Source organism: Amblyomma mixtum, chromosome 4, assembly GCF_055824585.1.
Source record: "Amblyomma mixtum isolate Tamu chromosome 4, ASM5582458v1, whole genome shotgun sequence".
NCBI lineage: Eukaryota > Metazoa > Arthropoda > Arachnida > Ixodida > Ixodidae > Amblyomma > Amblyomma mixtum.
This window is the reverse complement of record NC_143015.1, coordinates 131,501,342-131,521,594: the sequence shown is the minus strand read 5'-3', so window position 1 is coordinate 131,521,594 and position 20,253 is coordinate 131,501,342. Positions and strand designations below refer to the sequence as shown.

The following is a 20,253-nucleotide window of genomic DNA, read 5'->3' as shown; positions in this document are numbered from 1 at the left end:
GAACGTCCAGGGGATGTTCACTGTCCATTGGGATAGAGCGGACCCTCTGTCATCCACGGAGATAAAGGCAATTTCCGGAGAGTAGACAGCGCAGTGTCCTCGCTTTTCGAAGGATAAAAGGCGTACTCCGTGAAGTCGGAGTCAGTAGCGGACGAAACACCTAGTTATGCAAGATGGCGCTCGATAAGCACGGCTAGCTGCATAATACGCTCGGCGTGTAGAATTTCATGAGCCTATAAAGCGACGTACTCGGGAGTCCTCGGATCGGCTGTAGCACGCACAGTTCATATGTACACACCGCACGCCGTACTCGCTTCCTCTTATCCTTCGCTTGGTGGTCGGTGTCGCGAATTGCTCTGACGTCAAGCGCCTAGCTGCGGCGCGCAAGGAGAAAGCCTACCGAAGGCCGCGCGCTGGCAACCTCGCTTCAGTTTCGGGCACATAATAAGCACATAGTTACGCCGTATACAAGAAAATCAAAATAAACGGACCTACTTCTGCTCTTTAACATATTGGCATGTGCGTTGTATACATTGCACTTTGATATATCGAGTAGGAAACCATTTTGTAGTTTCTTTATCTGCATCACCACGACTTCCTTTCGCTTAGCTGACGAGGTAAACACTGAAGGAAGGCGTACAGCTCGATGCAGGCGATGACTGCCACACCGGAAGCAAACGGTAAACGAAACACGGCGGTCTTGGATCAGCGAAACAAAATACCAACGCCGTTCGAGAAGTAAGGTGACGCCAGCAAGTGTTCGAGGCAATAGGGAGACACAAATCAAAGGCTATGATTACCGCAAAGATGTCAATCTTTCGTGATAATCGCACGCGATATGCGGTTTCTTGAGCCAGTATAGGTCCAACCCTCATAGCGTTACGAGAAAGGCGCAGCGGATAGTGCCTCAATGACCCCTAACGGGGTTGACGTCACGACTCCGAGGAGAATGGAGAGTTCGAGTTTTTGTCGTTACACGGGAAACTGCAACTTCACTGCTGAGCCCTGCATCCCGCAGAAATGTACAGCGTCCAACATGCAGGCGTTTTCCGTCAGCATGATACAGCCGTCCAGAAGCATTCACAGTGCTTAGCACCCAAATTGCTCTGACGCAACAAGTTTTCGCCGAATTACACGGTCGGTGACACGACCACAAGTGCAAGCTCTTTCCTGCAAAAGGAAAAGGACGGTCAGAAAAAAAAGCAAGGGGGGGAAGGGGGGGGGGGGGGCACGACATAAACACAACGGGCTTTATTTCGTCGACTGGTGCGTAAGACAAAGGCGAGACACCAACTCCATTTTCATTTTGGCGAGTTAATTCTGCTCTTAAAATTGCGACGAACGCAATTGTTCCCTTTCGGACAAAGGGCCTCTTTTGTTGGCCCGCTCGAGGGCTTCATACACACAACACGCGCGACTAGGTCGGCCAAGCACTTCAACAGCTGACCCTGAAAGCGCGCAACACGCGTACGACCTCGTTCTCTTGACGCGTCGCGTCGTCTGCTACAGCGCGGTCGCGCATCGTCTGCGATGCGCGCGCCGCCCGGTCGCCATTTGACCGAAGCTCAACACCAACGCACACTTTTAACCGGATCAGACCGCACCGCAATCCACAGAGCTGTTAAAACATCAGAAGACTGAACTTTCGCGCTCAAGGATATGGAGCGAGGAAACAGAAGAGCGTGTCAAAGTCCATACGTGTCTGAGCTTCGAACTAGTGCGCATTGCACTACGCAGATCTCTTTGCAAGTCGGGACGAAGGCGACCTATTTGAGCGCTTGAGGAAAGAAATGATGCACAATTTTTTGTAATAAAAAAAAAGGCGCGAGGCCGGACAAAAAATTTTTTCACCTCATCCTCATCAGCTGACACTGGTTGTATGTAATTCGACTCGCTCCTCGAGTGCGTAAAGCAAACAGAAAAATTGCGTCTGGTCTCGGCTAGCAGCAAACTTCATGGCTTACAACCCAACATATAATAATTCTGCAGACCGTGCCGCGTACAGGATAAGGCCGCGAGGCTCGCACAAGCAGAGCACGCCAACGGCACAATGCCGCAGGCGCGGCTGATTTTTCTTGGTCTCCTTTTTATTTTTTTTCTACCGCCTTTCTTTAGTGACGCACACTGTAAGCTAGCCGGCTAGCCTCGCAAGAAAAGACGTCGGTTGCTACGGTGGCACCGGCGTTCTCGCGCGCGCGTCTGCCAAGGCGCGATTGGCCAATCGCGGCCACCGGTTTCGAACACGTGACCACATGACGTGACCGGTAGGACGATCGCGTGGCGGAGTTAACAGGCGATATATTTTTTTTATTTTTTTTTGTCGCGCGCATAGATGCATGGGGTGAGAGCGCGGAACACGCGTTCCGTCGTGCAACCACTCTCGAGGGCCGTCGGTTGCGTGACAGATGGCCGTTATGCAGGAAGAAGGAAGGAAAGAGCGCGCGCACTGCTCCTCGCATCCGAAACATGTGGTAGCGCGCACGCCATCTACGGGCGCTCGTTTTCTCTAACCAAGGCGTTAAAGTGCGCTGAACAAACCTTAATGTCACGAAGCAAGACAAGCTGGCACCCGAGCTCAGAAAAAGAATATTTATTCTCCTCGTTTACGGCGCGCACTGAGCTTTACATTTACGCAGTGATTGCACTTTCATTTGGCAGCGTCGTCTGCTACGTTCGCGGATTGGTGTTGCTCACTTCGTCGCAGCGAGCAAAAAAAGCACGTGTCTGTAGCTTAAGTGCGACTTTCGGGCATTCCGCAAAGTTTTCGAACCTGCTGAGTTATATTGCAAAGCCAGAATGCCTTAAGCTTGGACTCATGACAGCACGCGTTGCAGATGCAAGCGCTAAGCGTTCCGTGTCGTCTGCTGCAGCGAACGCGAAACTACCTGCTGATTAACGATTGCAGCGGACACCGTTCTAAAGAAGGATAAACCGCTGATAATGATTCGGTGCAAGTTCACCCGTGCACAAACAAATTAGGCTACTTTTTTCCGAACGTCAAGATTCAGAATTAGGAGCGTCTGCTCGGATTTAGCAGACGGAAACCACTGGAACACGAACAATTCCACTGCACAAACGCGTAATCAGTTTCCCGAGAGTTCTGGCGAGTTAGAGAAATGATCCCAAGACACATGCAATGAACCGAGGTTGCAGGCACGGCTGATGAATAATGAGTTTTCGAAACTAACCCCTCGCTGTCTTTCGCATGCCTACACACAGACCGATGACATCCGTTAGTTCCGCCTGGGCCGCGTCATGCCGGGGCCCCCACTGCAATGCGTTGCTAGCGCCCGGGTGTGGTTAAAGCGACGGCAGTCGATAAAACACCGCACATAGCAGAGACAAGGCATCTCCTAAAACGCCGGCACTGAAGCTTCGACCCGAACACTGTCTCAAAGAGACTACGAATCGAAACGCCGCTGGCTCGCGCTGTCACTGGAGCAACGAAAGAACTGCAATGCAGGTAGGGTCCCAGTATGCGGGAGCCATTGACCGTGGAAACACTTCCTCGAGCCACCGGAGGTTACCGGACCGTTGGCGGTCTGGGTCACGATATAAAAGAAAAAAAATATTCGCGACCCGTTCCTCTTCAAAAGCTATTCATTCTGTCAGGGGCGCGTCAACCTAAGGCCACGCGTCTAACAAATACAGAGCGCAGATTCTCGTCTTCCTTCTCTAAAAAGGCCGGTTCGGCTCTCCAACCCGACCGGCGAGTGGCCCCCAAAAGTGCCCCGATCCTGGTCAACGCAAGGGGGAACAGGTAAAAAGGCAGCGCTCACCTGTGTGTCTCTCTCTTCTTTTTGGATTACGGTCGCCGGCTTCTGTTGTTCCTCATAAATGTTGGGGCGAAGCCGGGAGTGGGTCGCTCTCTTGTCGCGTGTTGCTTCGGTAGCCGCTTGTAGAAGAGTGTAGCGTGTGTGTCGTCGTCGCAGGGCGGTTTATTCCTGGTGCGAAGATGCGACGGCGGCGGCTTCACCGGAGCCACAGGAGCGATTGAATGAATGGAAGCCGGTCTTGGCAGCCGCCGGCTCAAATACAGACGCAGCGGAGGGAGACGGCAGCTTCGGTGAGAGGAGGCTAGGCGGAGGGGGGACGCCCGCCGGAAAACGTCGGGTGATATGGGACCACGTGAGCTCAGCCAATCGCGTCGGGAGCTCGCGCTCGCCCGAGAAGCCACGTGTCCTGATCACGTGATGTCGCGTCTGCTCGCCGTAATGGCGGCCTCCACGACGCTGTTCTCGCGCGGCGGCAGCAGAGAGCCAGCACAGGCCGCGCTAGCTTATCTAATCGACGCTCCTCGGACGGGATTTAGCACGATGGTAACGCGACCAAAAACCCTTTATTTTTCCGCGATTGCGCTACTGGTAGGGCTGCTGTGTATTTTTTCGTTCTTTTTTTCTCCAAAGCTACACCGCCGTTCAACAACCCCGGCAGCCCATCTCCTTGCTGGTTGCCGGCGGCGGCCTTGGCCGCCGGCGAGGGCTTCCCGAGATGCTCCGCGCACGTCATGGGATCAGCCGGCGACGTCAGTTGGTGACGTCACTTCGAACGGCGTCAAGAAACGACGATACTCCCAGTTCGCGTCACCGACGCGGTCGTAATGTGCGGGAAAGCCGCGGCACAAGTTGAGGCGCTCGCTTCGTAAGCGATGACAAAATTTCTCGCTTTTGTCTTGGCTGGTCTTGTCCTTTGCTCAACGACTAGGTCCCACTATGGCGCGTCGTTGAATGCTTCGCGATGCCGCCACCACTCTTAAGAAAACTCTTGCGGCAGGTCGGTCTAGACCTCTACGAGCGTGACTTCACGTTTTTTTTTTTTTTTCTCTCTCTATCGCGGTCGCCTCGTCTGACTCTGGATTGCGAAAAAGGGAGAGCTGTAGATAAGTTATCCACTATGACCCCTCAGAGAAGTGCAAAACTCTTTTCCACCCGCACATGGTCTCGAGTTTCTGAGGTCGGCGATAGCGGAGTGATCGCTCTGCGGGAGCCTTGCATCAGCGCGGTTGACCGCAGACGGTGGCCGACCTTACAGATAAGTGTCGGGCTGGGTATGGAAGCTTTTTTTAGCTTTCACCTCCGCGCCAGCCTTACCCCCTCCTTTTCCCCTAGTTTTCACGGCTAGAAGACAAAAAGAGAGAAGAAAGAAAAAAGGAGCGACGATCGCTTCTGAATGGCGTGATCGCGTGGCAGACATCGGACGTCTGTTGCAGGCCTCTGAAGTGCGTCGCGTTGACACGAGCTTGGCGCGTGCTACACTGCTGCCGGCAGACGAGATGGTTTCTTTCCTGTTGCCTCGGGAGGAATGCGTTTCGCCGCCGGGTCAAGTTGTTGGAGGGTGGCTGGTTCTTTTTCTTATTCCTGTTCAGTGTACGTCTTCTTCCTGCCCTTTTCTTTCGCCGTCGTGTTGTATCACAACGAGCCACCGACTATGAAATGGGACAAGACACCACTTACGCGCCTACCAATCGTGTATATATGCGCAAATTATTTAACAACGATGTCGCGAATGTTAAAACTCTCATAGCACACTTATTCCCGTGCAGTTCTTTTCGTTTTTTTTTATTCTTGCGCTTGGGTTTATGTGCACACAGCTCTCAAATTGATTTTTTTTTACCTCTGCTACCATCGTTTCTACTGCATAAACTTTTTTTCTTCCTTTCACCAAAACCCCTACACTGTATCTTTTGCTTATTCCTGCTGCAAATCACCCATCTGTTTTATCCTTCATTATCATTTTGAATAACATACTGCAACTAATGTACATGGTAGAGAGAGGGTGTGCTAGATGGTCCTTGGCGATCACAAAATGAACAAGGGAGGGGAAAACCTCAAGTTGCTTGAGCCAACGTTTCGACAAGGGGACTTGTCTTCGTCTGAAACTAAGGCGACTAGAACAACTGATCTACTCTAATGCGATGTGCGAACATTTTCTGTCCATTTTCTAAAGGAAAGCACAGCATACAACACCAGAGAAAAAGGAGTCCTCACTACTCTCCTCTTCTTCACTGTTTTGCTGATTAATTTTTTGTCTCCCACTCTGACGAATGCTATCACGACAGCACGTTCTCGTCTATACCCTCCCCAATCTATTGTCGGATACAATTAGCATCCTGTTAATCAGTCAGCTGTTGACTGAAATATAAGGAAGAACAACTTTCTTGTTATCAAAGATAATAATGCTCATTTTTAACTCGGTCAATCAACTTAAAACATCTAAACATTAAATTTATAACGTTTGGATCGTTTACCGTTGTGATGATTGTGTTCTAAAAAATTTTATAACGAGCTATTTGGTACCGCAGAGCAACAGCAGGTGATGTATTGATGAAGAGGTTGGCGGTCAGCTTAGTGCTCTTAAGTTGTAATTAGGTATCGTTCTTTGTGTTTGAGGCGTTCAAGGACGTAGTCAGTATCATTGTCTCCAATAAACCTCCCGTTAAGCAACAACACCGAGTCGCATGAGGCTGAAATCGTTGGAAGCTCATCGAATGCCGATGGGGTCCCCGCAAATAGCATTGGAAAAGTATCTAGCACTATCTTAGGCAATCGGAAGTACGGGAGAAAATAATGCAGTAGAGAAGAAGCACGTGCGTCGTAGGATTAATTGGACCCCAGTATCCCGCAACAGGAAATCATAGCGCCTCTGTTTCTCAATGATTTGCGCAAGACTTTCGGCGCGAATTTCTTAAACCTGCTAGCATATGAAGGTAAGAGAGTAAAAATCTGAATGAAATCCATCGTATCATTTGCCGCTATTATGAAATCAATGAATTTCCTAGGGCTGATCAAAGTATAAAATAGGGTTCCAGAAGAGTCCATTTTTCTTTGTTTACGTACCTTAAATTCCCAACTAAGCTTTACACAGGACGAAATAAAACATTAGCAACATCAAGTAAACTTTTCCAGAACCACGATCACATAACATAAATGCAAGGGAAAAACAAAAAGTTAAAGAAAGAGCAAAGGCTAAATGAAATCATGCAGGTAAACCAAAGCATTCGTCATATCGGCCGGCTGTGCGGCGCCGTAAATAAATGCAGTACACTTTTTACAACATTAAGTTCATCGGGAAAGCCTATGAACACACTGTCGATAATGTGCGTTTTCTGCGGCGAAGGTCGCAAGAGAGGTTTATTAACAAAGAAACGTAGATCTAGAGGTCCGATTAAGCCACGCTTATCTGGACTGCTGATACGCGACTAATTGGATGAGGGGAGCGCGGGGGTGGGGGGGGGGGGGGGGAGGTAGTTAAAGCGGGTATACAGCTACAGACGTGTCTTCAACCAAATTTTTTGCTTTGTTTTTTGTTACCTCTCTTACTAGCTTCCTTGTTAACGAAAGCACGCAGACGTCAGCCTTCAAAGTTAGTCATGCGACTCGTTCACAAACTGAAATTTATTGCTCGTTATTCTGTCGCGGAACCACTGGAGAGCCACAATTTAGCCTAACAGCCTATCAAGAAGAACATGATGGAGTGTGTAACTCGAGTCCGTCGCATGAATTCGTCCCCTCAAACACCCTCGCTTGGTCGCCTGCAGGACTCAAAAGTTTTAAGAGTTACTGCACGGCCACAGGGTAATTCGCTGTAAATAAAAAAAAATGAAGATGCACACGAAAAGCCCCTTCACGAAAATTTCCTTACAGAGTCTATAGAGTGTCCAGAGACTTTTTTCTATACAGTTTTTAGACATTCAACGGACAAAGTCTATAGACTAATCTGAGGCAATGCAAATTCTATAAACAGTCCATGGCATTTAAAATTGATTGTTCATGTGGAACCAGTCGATACTTGCCAGTCGGTTCCAGTCGATTGCTGATTATTCCTGCTGAAGAAGGGATGATTTGACTTTAATGGCTCAAAGACAGCTTGGGCAAACAGTGCATAGGATAGGCGGCGTTTAATCTACGCGAGATTTGTTTTCCCGAATTTTCCATTGGAAAACCGGTTCGTGCTCGAAACACTGGGGACTGAACTCCATACCTTCCGTATCGGTATATAGGGATCAAGATGAGCTTTAGGGAGTGGGTGCTTTTGTGGCAAGAGGTGCAGCGGTCATATCGCTGTCTCTTGCTCACATGGGGAGGCAGCGGAAACTATTCGCTCATATTGTATTACTTATTTATTTAATGCATAAATGCATTCCAGGGCTGCACGCGATATTTAAGCCAATTTTGCTCCCGCACTTCGCGGCAACTGCTTTTTTTTTGCAGTTTCTGTATAACGATAAAGATCACCAATATCCTTAAAAAATGTACACGGTGTACAGACCTTTCTCTAAAGTACACGCACATGTCAAACACCTGCTTTTTGGATAGCTGTAAACAAGTGCAGGGAGTTTTCACCACAGCTTCTGCCGTGCTTGTACCAGGTGAACACCACAGCCCAGCGGTCAATATGGGTGGAAGAATCCATACATAACCACGTGCAACGTATACGCTGTACACATGGCTGCATGGGTAGGAGGGTAGGTCAGCCATTTTATCTAAGGCACCTTGGAAGGAGACGAGGATGGTGTGATACATGTGACATGCAGGGTTTGACGTCTTTTGTTGTCTCGAATATGCACATGGTAATACGAGAGACGCTGTAGGATGGGGGTTCCCTATTAATTTCGTCTAGGTGGGGCTCCTTAACGCGCTAACTTCACACAGCAGGCAGCGACAGAAAGTTAGGTGGGCGGATGGGATTAAGAACTTTGTGGGGATACGGTGGCCGCAAGTGGCAAATGACAGGGTTAATTGGAAAGACATGGGGGAGGCTTTTTTCCTGCAGTGGGTGTAGTCAGGCTGATGATGATGACAAACGTCATAGAGAAGAAACCAGGGACAATTTAGAGGACTACGAATCAGGAGTTGGTAACGATAGCAAACAGTGTCTAAATCCGCCTTTCCATGGCAATGCAGCGTTTGCAACCATCGTTTCATTTGTGTACCCACATTTTTTTCCCCTTCCGCTGCCTCTTTTCAATGAATTTTCCTTCATCACATATGTAAAATTTTCGGTCCATGGAGCAAGGCAGCGCCAAGGACGCATCACAAATGGCTCGCGAGTCCACAAATAGTCGCCAACGAAAATTTTGTGCGAAGCGGTATTGACTGGACGCATTGAGCTCCTCGAGCTTGACATGCATACTCTGTCCCCCACGCAGCTATAGTCGAAGTACGTGCTATGCTTTTTAAATGCTCGCCTCCAGCGACGCGTACTCTTCCGATCACGCGGTCATCCGGTACCATGACGCTAGAAGCACCGTGCCCGATGCAACCGGAATTCCCTCGCCGCAACTGTATAACGCTCTGTCCATCGCGTTTGAAGATTCGGTAGGTGGCTTGAGCGCGCACGTGTGTATGGTGTCTCGGACATCGTTCATCGCATGTACGACGTCCGAGAGTGCTCATTTTATTTCAGGAAATCAGTTCGTTCAAGTGGTATTTCCCTAAAAAAATAAAAATTATAGATTGTGGGATTTAACGTACCGAAGCAACACGTGGACTACGAGGGAAGCCGCAGTGGAAGGCCCCGGATTAATTTAGACCACCCGGAGATCTTTAACGTCCACTGACATCGCACACGGGGGGCTCCAGAATAATTTAAACTACTTGGGGATCCTTAATGTGCACACACATGCGATGTCAGTGTGCGTTAAAAATCCTAGGTGGTCTAAATTATTGTGGAGCCCTCCACTACGGCGTCCCTTCTCAACCCCTTCTCTTCTCAACCATGCGACGTTCCTTCTCAACCATGCAAGAACATTAGGATCTCGAACCACCTTATCAGCTGAAATAAAATGAGCACGAAGCCGCTTCTTTTGGAGAACCTGAGTAAATTTCACGCAGTTAAGTGGTTCCGAAAATGACATTTATTGTATAGGGATTGTGTACTTAGTACTTCTGTTAAAAACTTCGCAGCCCGAAAAAAAATATAGCTTGGTTTACTGGGGTTTAACGTCCCAAAGCGACTCTGGCTATGAGGGACGCCGTAGTGAAGGGCTCCGGAAATTTCGACCACCTGGGGTTCTTTAACCTGCACTGACGACATCGCACAGTACATCGTCCTCAAGAATTTCGCCTCTATCAAAATTCGGCCGCCGCGGCCGGGATCGAACCCGCGTCTTCCGGGTCAGCAGCCGAGCACCGTAACCACTGGGCCACCGCGGCGGGGTAAATATAGATTGGTGCTACCTCAACGGCCTCCGTTGTTTGATGAAGTTAGTGACCGAAGGACGTCTGCTACAGATTTCTGCGAAATCAAACTCCTCGTACGTAGATGTATTCAGCGCTGGTCGTGGCTCGGTGGAAGTTGACCGACTTGACAACGCTGCGACCCGCCACAACACATTTCCGTGCAAAATTGTCATCTGCCCTGGCCCTGCTTCCTACAGGACAGATGCCAGCGTCGCACTAGTAACCCCATGGAAATGAAAGAGATCGGACCCTTCCTGTCCCAACTGCCCCTGTATCTATGCCGACCTGGCCCATTGCCTCTTCTATTGCCCGGCTGCTCAGCAGTAGGGTTCCTACCCCCCACCTTCTCTATCCATCACCACCTGGCTCGACTGGCTTGGCGCTGAAGGGGAGAAAGAACAGCGACTTCTGGTCGCCCAGGCGGTCGACATGATCGACCTGTAATTTATGGCCGAATAAAGGTATCCTACTACTACTACTACTACTACTACTACTACTACTACTACTACTACTACTACTACTACTACTACTACTACTACTACTACTACTAGTATGTGGAGTAGCAGGCCAGGGCCATTTTACCACCGGCCCACCTCTCCACCTTTTCCTCATTAAAATTCCTTTCTCTCTCTCTACTACTACTACTACTACTACTACCACTACTACTACTACTACCACCTGAATCGTATTAAGTTAGCATTGTGCGTAGCTGTGACTTTTTATAACTAGATTACTGCATGCATTTGTTAGCATAATAATTGTAATTGGCGCCGGTTCGTTCAACTGACCCTCCGCGCCATGTACAGTCCTTGCCAAAAGTAATCAGTCTACCCTGACTGCTTCACATGTTATCAGGTGACTTTTTATCATCCAGAGATGGGGAGCATTGGTGCAGGTTTATGGTCACACAGGTTATGCTCGATGCCGCCTGCTGCAGAAGGGCGCAGCGCCGTCCCAGAACCTCAAGCCTACTCCCGCCATGAGTACGGCATCCTGGTTACTTTGACGAAGGTGGTAAGCGCACTGCTCATGCATGGCGGCGTAGGTAGGACGATGAGTTATCTATGTTATAGATGTGAGCTTGGAAGGAAAAAATGAAGAAGGGGGAGAAGTAGCAGAAGAAGATAACCTCAACAGAATACAGAGACCTTTTATGGGTAATGAGTGAAAATACATTTCTGCAGCAGTCGAGCACAGCGTTTCAACTGTGTATATATAGCGTTAAAGGACCCGTTACCCCGAAAATCCGGCGTCGGCGTTGTTGACGTTGTAAGATCACGTGACCTTGCAACGTCATCGCAACCTGCCCACCGGATAGTGAGCAAACTGCCCACCGGGGCAGGTGGCAGTTGAATCAGTGATTGGTCTCTCGGGAAGAGCAACCTAGGCACCGCAAGGCCCACCGCTGGGAGCACTTGCGGTCGCAGGGCAACCCAGTACGCTATTGCGTCATACCCTTAAGGTGGAGCTTAACATCCCATTTTTTTTTGTTGTTGATTTGGAGTATACACACTTCGCAAATGGATGAGAACAAGTCCGTGGTCGTCGCATCTCTCGACAGATAACCGTGACTAATTCATTTTCACTTCATCACGCTGACTCAACACAATCAAGACATCCACACCACGGTCCTGCTGCTTGCAGACCTCCGGCCCACTGAGCCACCAAGGCAGGTGGAGGAAAGGGGAGAAACAGCACCTGCCAGTAGATCGCAGGGCTTCACTTATCCACGGTGGTGCTGGATGGCTGACGCCCTCAAAGCACGGTGACCTGGCAGCGGGCTTTCGAAGAACGGCGCTCTTCAGAGGTGTTTCAGAGGGACCACATGCACGTCCCCTGCTCCATAAACCAGGACCGCAGTTGTCGCTATCTCTCTCTAGACGCACGACATCGTATGTTAGAGAGTGCCGGACGTTAAACCCTGCCAAGTCAGCGTCGTCTTCACGCTCTTGTCGACGTCGCCGCAGCAGCAGTTGTGGCGGGAAGATAAGCATGGCTCGTCGATGTCGTCGCACGAGGAAGCTAGGGTTTCCGTGAAGCGGTGAAGATAAGGATCTGTTCATTCCCCGTCCGCAGAGTTGTGGCTCTGTGTAGACCGTGGCCTCTGCAGAGTAATTCATTCACTGAGTGAGCACGCAGGGGGCGCTTTGAGGTATTATTAACCAAGGATGCATAGAAATGAGCACGTCACTGCAGTCGACGCTGTGTGGACTCAGGTCAGGAGATAAGCTAGATAAGAATTGTTCATGTCTACTATAGTAGCCACGTGGACATGGCCATTAACTAAATAAGTACAGGCTTAAATATAAGCTAGGCAAAGAGGCTCCCGTCGCCGCTCCGATTCAGAGGGGATGCCGATAAAATCCGTACATCTATCCAGTCGCTCATGGGCAGATAAGAGAGAGGACGATGTGCAGACCGTGCATATCTACTACCGATAACAAACGAGGACCGACAGAGACGGTTCAGACGGGAAAGTAAAACGCGAAGATAGTAACTGAGGGGAGAAGAAAATTGGTTCGTGATCACTTTAGGTGGGCAGTCACTGCAGTTTCGAAGCGGTGGTCAACCAAGCAAGTATTTTTAACCTACATGAACTAACACCCATTCATTATCCTGTTAACGCTTGAATTGTGATGTTGATGTTTCATCTGCCACGCATGTATTCATCATCATCATCATCAGCCTGACTATGCCCACTGCAGAACAAAGGCCTCTCTCACGTCTCTCCAATTAACCCTGTCCTTCGCCATGCAGTTGCGGCCACCGTATTCCCGCAAACTTCTTAATCTCATCCGCCCACCTAACTTAATGGCGCCCCCTGCTACGCTTGCCTTCTCTTGGAATCCACTCCGTTACCCTTAAAGACCATCGGTCATCTTGCCTTCGCATTACATGCCCTGCCCAAGCCCACTTCTTCCTCTTGATTTCAACTAGGATATCATTAACGCGCGTTTGTTCTCTCACCCACTCTGCCCACTTCCGATCTCTTAAAGTTACACCTATCATTTTTCTTTCCATAGCTCGTTGCGTTGTCGTTAACTTAAGCTGAACTCTCTTTGTTAGCCTCCACGTTTCTGCCCCATAGGTGAGTACCGGTAAGATACAGCTGTTGTATACTTTTCTCTTGAGGGGTATTGGTCAACTGCCATTCATGACCTGAGAGAACCTGCCATGTGCGCTCCACTTTATGTATTGAGGTATGTTTACTAGCAGTTTCTTCGTGACTGTTTGAGATAAACATTTTGGACCAACCTTCGCAGAGCAAAGTCATTGCATAAGAACGTTGCTTCAGACAAGCCTCTAACACTATGCCCATGGTTCGTGGCTGCTACGCCCAAGGCGACCTTGGTACAAGTCATCCGCCATAGCTCTTCGTTTATATCAGCTCTGAATATAGCGTGAACTACTTGTTTCCATATCAGGAACGCTGTTCAATCTAAAATTTAAAAATCTGCAGATTGTCGCGCCGCCTGGCGCGGTAACTCACAGCTATTCAACGACGCGCACAGGGCCACCAATAACTGATTTGATATATCGGCATCCATACCCAATAATTCTGGCCGCACGCATTTTTGAACGGGTAAGAGTTTATGAACGCAATCTTTTCATATATTGTAAGATTTGACAATGGCAACCAATATGTCCGCAGATCTCTCGTCCACAGGCTTGCATTTGTTTGCTATTAATGTTTTTGCAATCGACAAAAGAGTTCCCCAGTGGTTTTCTATGCCAGTCTTAACTTCTCCATGCGAGCTATGGAAGAACTTTAGAAGAATGATTTTGCTACTCGTCGGAAGAATTGGCCATTACCTTCAATATTTGCATAACAGTACCTTACAATTTTTCAATATTCAACATTTTTTTTCCCCAAAAATGTTGGATGTGAGCGTTGCTCATGGAAGGCGCTACCGTTAGCAGGTTTCCAGCGGAACGCTCCGCATGGTATCCAGTGGATTAGGAGCAGAGCTTCTGCAAACCGTGGGACTGTGAAGCGCCAGCCATATGAGCTACCATGAAGTATATGGAAAGATGTGCTTTCGATAATGCTGGCTTCGATGGTTTTCATTTTTCATTCTCTGCTCCGACTTGACGCCACGCAAAAATTTCATTGTGCATTATACTATATGGAGTCTCACTTAGCAACCTTTGAGGCAAGCTTTTTCTGTAGTCATTCATTCCAAATTGGTTGCACAGTTTGTATCACTTTTTTCTGTTTCAACCTAGAAGTTTCTGGATACATACTAATTCGAGTTTTCTCCAGGTGTTTCCCCTTTTAGGCCAGCTCCTGAGTAGCAAACATGTTTGCATTGACGATGCGGTTTGAGGCGGCTGTACTGGGTGCAGTTGGCGAATGCACGTCCAACTAGCTCCTGGGAGTGCAGGGACACCAAATAAACAGGCGTTGGTTTCCTATAGGCATCATCATCATCATCAACCTGACTACGCCCACTGTAGGGCGAGGTCCTCTCGCATGTCTCTTCAATTAATCCTGTCCTTTGCCAGCTGCGGCCACCGTACCACCCAAACTTCTTAATCTCATCCTCCCATTTGTGAAAGAAAGAAGTAAGATGCGTTGTGCTCTGGATCGTCTTGATCCTCGCCCTTTCACAGAGGCCAAGATCCTCGGTCCGTGGCCACAACAGTCGAGTGTCATCAAGGCTTACAAGGCACTGTTTTGTTTTTTCCGAGAGACTGCCTTGATTGACAGATTGTGTCTGTGTATCCCGTTCGTTCTCTCTTCCCTCTTTAATCCCCTCATTCCCTTCCCCAGCGCAGGGTAGCCAACCGGAAACCTTTCTGGTTAACAACCGTGCCTTTCCCCCCTCTCTGTATCTATCAATCTCATCCTCCCACCCTGCTTTTTGCCGCCCCCTGCTACGCTTGCCTTCTCTTGGAATCCATTTCGCTACCCTTAAAGGGGCTGCGAAACACTGCTTGGGGGGATACCGGCTATACTTCAGGTGGGTTGTTTATGTCACACAGATGCTGACTTAAAAAGAATTACAGGAATCGATGCACAGGAACGGGAGTTATTCAGTGAAGATATTTCAAAATACAAGCAAACAAAACGCTGCCCTCAACTCGATTTTGGCGGGGCTTCCCACTCCTATTTCGCTCTCCCAATGACGGCACCTGGCGCAACCAATCAAAACAGCCAGCCAGAGCACGTCGCGGAAGTTTGTACTCCATGGTTGCCTGCTCTCTGTAACTCGTTCTTGCTGAGGCTAGCAGCGTCGTTTCCATGCCAGAGTGCCCCTGGTGGTGTATTTTTATTTTACTTGCTTTGCAGGGCTTTTATCTAAGGCAAACAAGTTGTTTTTGTTGATGTAATATAAAACGCAGACAGGTGACAAAATGTGTCTTTTTATTCACACAATTTGAAGTATATTTACTGTTTGTCCGATCATCAAGCTCGCGCCAGGTGATGTCATATCCGGTGCTAAAAACCCGTCACTGTGTGGCGACACCATCAGAGCCATGAAGTTGTTTTTGGGAGGACATTAAGATATTAAAAAACGGAATATACGCGGTATTACCGACGCTAATAGAACCATTATAACTCACTGTAGGCAATCAACAGGCAAAACAGTTGGCTAAAATTGTGTTTCTGGGCCCCTTTAAGGACCAGCAGCTTTGTTGCCTTTGCATTACATGCCCTGCCCAAGCTCATTTCTTCCTCTTGATTTCGACTAGGATGTCATTACCCTGCGTTTGTTCCCTCCCCCACTCTGCCCGCTTCCGGTCTCTTTACGTTACACCTATCATTTTTCTTTCCATAGCTCGCTTTGTTGTCCTTAACTTAAGCGGATTCAGGGTGTATAAGAGTCTTATGTGCAAATACTGGAAGATATCTATAACGACCGCACAGCTACCATAGTCCTTCCTGTAGGCGGGTCACACACATCTATCTAGCCTTTCAAGGCATACCTGCCGCACATTTCGGAAAACAGCGCAGCAGTCGATACACTGCAGCTTCTTTTTTCATCCTCATGAAAAATAAATCGGTGGAGTTTTTTACCTTAAAGGTTTACCCCGTACAATCCTTCACAGTATTTGCATGATTACTGGAAGGGCCCCATAACATACACGTGAGCGAAGACTTTCTTTATCGCCTTCTTGCACCAGACTGAATCTGAATCTTTTACGTACGTAGTCATCGTTGGCTACGCTCTGGGGGCAGCCGCGGAATGAACGGGAAATCCGAATGATCGCGGGGCATGCCCATGCCGTCTTCGTCAGCTGTCTCTATCTGCGTCGAACGCTTGGTAGATGCGAAGGGCAGTTAAGGTGTCCGCTTCTTGTGTTCTGCGCCGCATCTGGTTTAGTGGCCTACCAGGAAAACTGGAGCGCGTCCTTCGAGTCGTCCGCGTAAATTCGTCGTCTCGACCGCCTCACTGGCTCGTTTCCAAGGTTCACCGTTTAGGTGTTATCGGGTGACTACGGAGTGAGTCACTGTATAGACAAAAAAATAAGACCGTGGCGGTGGTGTTGACGGGCAGGCGGACAGGCGAGTTCAGCCTGACATTGATTATGAATCGCTCTGCCTGCGCCTCGTAGTGTAAACAAAATATATCTCCTGACGCATTTAAAAAAAAAATGGGGGGGGGGGGGGGGGGGGGCAGTCACCTCACGTGCACGAACATGAGGATTGCAGTGTTGGCGTTGTTTGGGTACACTAATCTTCTACGCTGTCCCCAGGACCGCGGTGACTCATTGCATGGCTGTGGGGTCCTGAAGCTTAGTTCAAGGTTGTGGGTTCGACCCCGGCCGCAAGATCGCTGCGTAGATTTAGTGCGTAAAAACAGAAAGGCAGAACAGGGCAACATCATAACAGAGGCTGACTCAGCATTGGGATCAGATAGGCATATGTCCGCTGGCGCAGTCAACCAGGTTTCATTGAAGCGCTAACATAGAATCTTGCCGTGAAGTTGGTGTCTCATGCGGTGAGTACGAAAAAATGACAAACTTCTCGGGTCATCAAAATTTCTGTCATGCCCAGCATCCTTGGACAAAAATTTCTAGTATTCGAATATTGTAAGGTACTGTTGCGGAAATATTGAAGGTAATGGTTCATTCTACTCATGCGTAGCGAAATATTTCTTTTAAAAGTTTTCCATCTCTCGCATCGAGCAGTTAAGACTGCCTTAGAGAACCAATAGGGAACGTCTTTGACGACAGCAAAAATGTTAATAGCAAAACAATGCAAGCCTGTCGACGGGATATCTGCGAATATAATGATTTTTATAGTGAAATCTTCCAATATATGAGAAAATTGCGTTCATAAACTTTTTCCCGTTGAAAAATGCTTTTGTCCAGAACTGGTGGGTAGGATGAGGCGAATCGTCATTGTAATGCTTGCTCGAATGGCCCTGAATTACAATGAATAAATGAATGGTGCTGCCTCGGTGGCTCCGTGGTTATGGTGCTCGGCTGTTGACCCCGGCCGCGGCGGTTGAATTTCTGTGGAGGCGAAATTCTAGAGGCCCGTGTACTGTGTGATGTCAGTGCACGTTGAAGAACCCCAGGTGGTTTAAATTTCCGGAGCCCTTAACTACGGCGTCACTCATAGCCTGGGTCGCTTTGGGACGTTACACCCCATAAACCAAACCAAACCAAACCAAAACGAATGAATGAATGAATGAATGAATGAATGAATGAATGAATGAATGAATGAATGAATGAATGAATGAATGAATGAATGAATGAATGAAGTTGAAAGGCCAGACATACAACGAACTACGAACAAAATGTCATTGCCTGCAAAAACCCCCACTCTTCGCCCCCCCCCCCCCCCCCAAAAAAAAAAAAAGAAAAGAATGATAACGACAATTCCAGTATTAAGCTAAGGTAGCTAGCACACAGACTGTGTGCGTATCAAGGAAAACCATCGCACGATGATTTTGACGACGACCAATCGATCTCATCATGCCGCACTTGCAAAATGCTCACAAGAAGTCATTGCAAATGGACGAGACCAGGCATTAGCCAAATGACCTTACAAAAGACCTGCGCTGCGGTTTATTACAGTCCTGTCCATCAGGAAGGTTGTGACGTCACAATCAATATCAAGGAGCGCTTACTGACGGAGGTATGCGATAGATTTTGTCAGTGTATATTCCAGGAAGCTACATCTCACAATTTGTTTAATTCCCGAGCGCGTAGTCTACTTCGGACCTCAGAAAAAACAAAATAGTCAGGAGCCTGTCGACGACCACTCAGAGGACGCAGCAAGAGTGCGCACGTCGAAGTTGATGCTGATGCTTCTAATCGTTATTCCGAGCACAGCTGCGCGATACCTTCGCTATAGAAGTGGGCCATACACGGGCGGTAGGCTACCGCCAATAAAGACTCTCAACCGTGTCGGACACCTGTGTGAAAAAAAAGTGAGTGGGATGCCTGTAGCGCCTTCCCCACACCCCTCAAAGAGCCGCACGGACGAAATAAGCGTCAATCAATCAATCAATCAATCAATCAATCAATCAATCAATCAATCAATCAATCAACCAACAAATCAATCAATCAAAGTTTAACAAAAATCAAATAATATGTTCTTCATTCGCGATGGACACCTGAACCGAGCGGTGTAGAAAGGGACGAAGGAGAGAGTGAAAGCCGAGAGAAAAAAAAGATCGCCGTAGAGGATTGGTTACAAATTAGTTTTTGAGGAAAGGAAATGGCGCAGTAACTGTATCACATATCTCGGCGGACACCCAAACCGCGCAATAAGGAAAGGGAGGAAGGGGGGATTGAATGAAGAAAGGAAGAAAGAGGTGCCGTAGTGGAATAATTTCGACCACCTGGAGATCTTTAACGTGCACTGACATTGCACAGCGCACGGGCGCCTTTTGCGTTCCGCCTCCATCGAAACGCGGCCGCCGCGGTCGGTTTCGAACCCGGGAACTCCGGTTGAGTAGCCGAGCGCGCTAACCACTGAGCCACCGCGGCGGGTCACATTACAGTCGCCCCGTCTCTTTTGCGCTGCTGTATTGTGGAGGTTTTACGAGCCTAAGAGGAGGAGAGAGACTTTAATGGATAATGGAAAGGTCTGCCTGGTTATAGGCCTGGCATGCTACTCCTAGTGATCTCCATGCTTGTACCACAGCATGATGAATAAACCTACGCCTGCTGCTATGATTCATGTGTAAACACTTGAATAATCACCCCCAACATTATCATCATCAGCTTAACTACGTCCAGTGAAGGACCATGGCCTCCCCCACTGACCTTCATTTAACCTTGTCCTGCCTCGACTGCGCCTACCTTATCCGTTCAAGCTTGTTAATCTCATCCACCCGCATGACCTTCTGTCGCCCCTTGTTACAATTGCCTTCCCTTGTAATCCACTCTGTTACCATATGAAACCATCGGTTATCCTGAGTAGGGGCTTTAATTTGCCTGTTGTGTTCATCTTAATTCAGGTGTACCTGCGAATCCGCTTACAGGAAAAGGACGGAGCAGGGGGGGGGGGGGGGGTTACAGCAGCTTCTTCACGTACCGGAGGTTGGCGAAAATCATCGCAGCCCTTTAGCGCAGAAAACTTATCGCGCAGCTGAGAAAACGATAAGTGAAACTAAATGCGTTCATTTTCTGTCCAGAGACCCCCAAGGCAAAGAAAGATAACCGCTTCAAGTTGGGGGTCAGCCAACAAAGTTGGTGATACGGAGCTTGGAGTGGAGTTTCCTTTTTTTTTTCTTTTTAAGAGCTTTGAAGTGGAGCGCCGGAATGAAAGAAGTGCTTTACACGGTAGCCAACTAACACTCTAGTCTGAGGTGGTTGTTGGTTTATTCTTAAACATATACAGGGTGTTCCACCTAAGACCACAGTTTTTAAAAATCGGCTTTTTGAGTTTAACAATTTTTTCGGCATAGCATTATCATTGATCCAGTACATCGGAATACAGCTAAGGCGGGCTCACTAAGAGGCTGGTCAACTAATATTGAATAGTCAACTCCTTGATTATTACTGTTAGCATCCTTAGCTATTAAAAGGCGTGTAGCGCACATATCGTAAGTAATATCCATATCAGTTTTCAGAATTTCTGAAATGCGTTTACGCTCAGCGCTGTGAC

At 48.3% G+C, this 20,253-nt stretch overlaps 1 protein-coding gene across 1 annotated transcript in view; it reads right to left on the bottom strand.

Annotated features, from left to right (window-relative positions):
• Positions 1-4,174, bottom strand: part of LOC149348234 (fatty acid synthase-like) — a 50,685-nt gene extending 46,511 nt beyond the window's left edge. Inside the window, exon 1 of the mRNA XM_089588029.1 lies at positions 3,780-4,174. The gene's annotated coding sequence lies outside the window, so the exon portion shown is untranslated. The remainder of the gene's footprint in view (positions 1-3,779) is intronic.
• Positions 4,175-20,253: the final 16,079 nt, after the last annotated feature.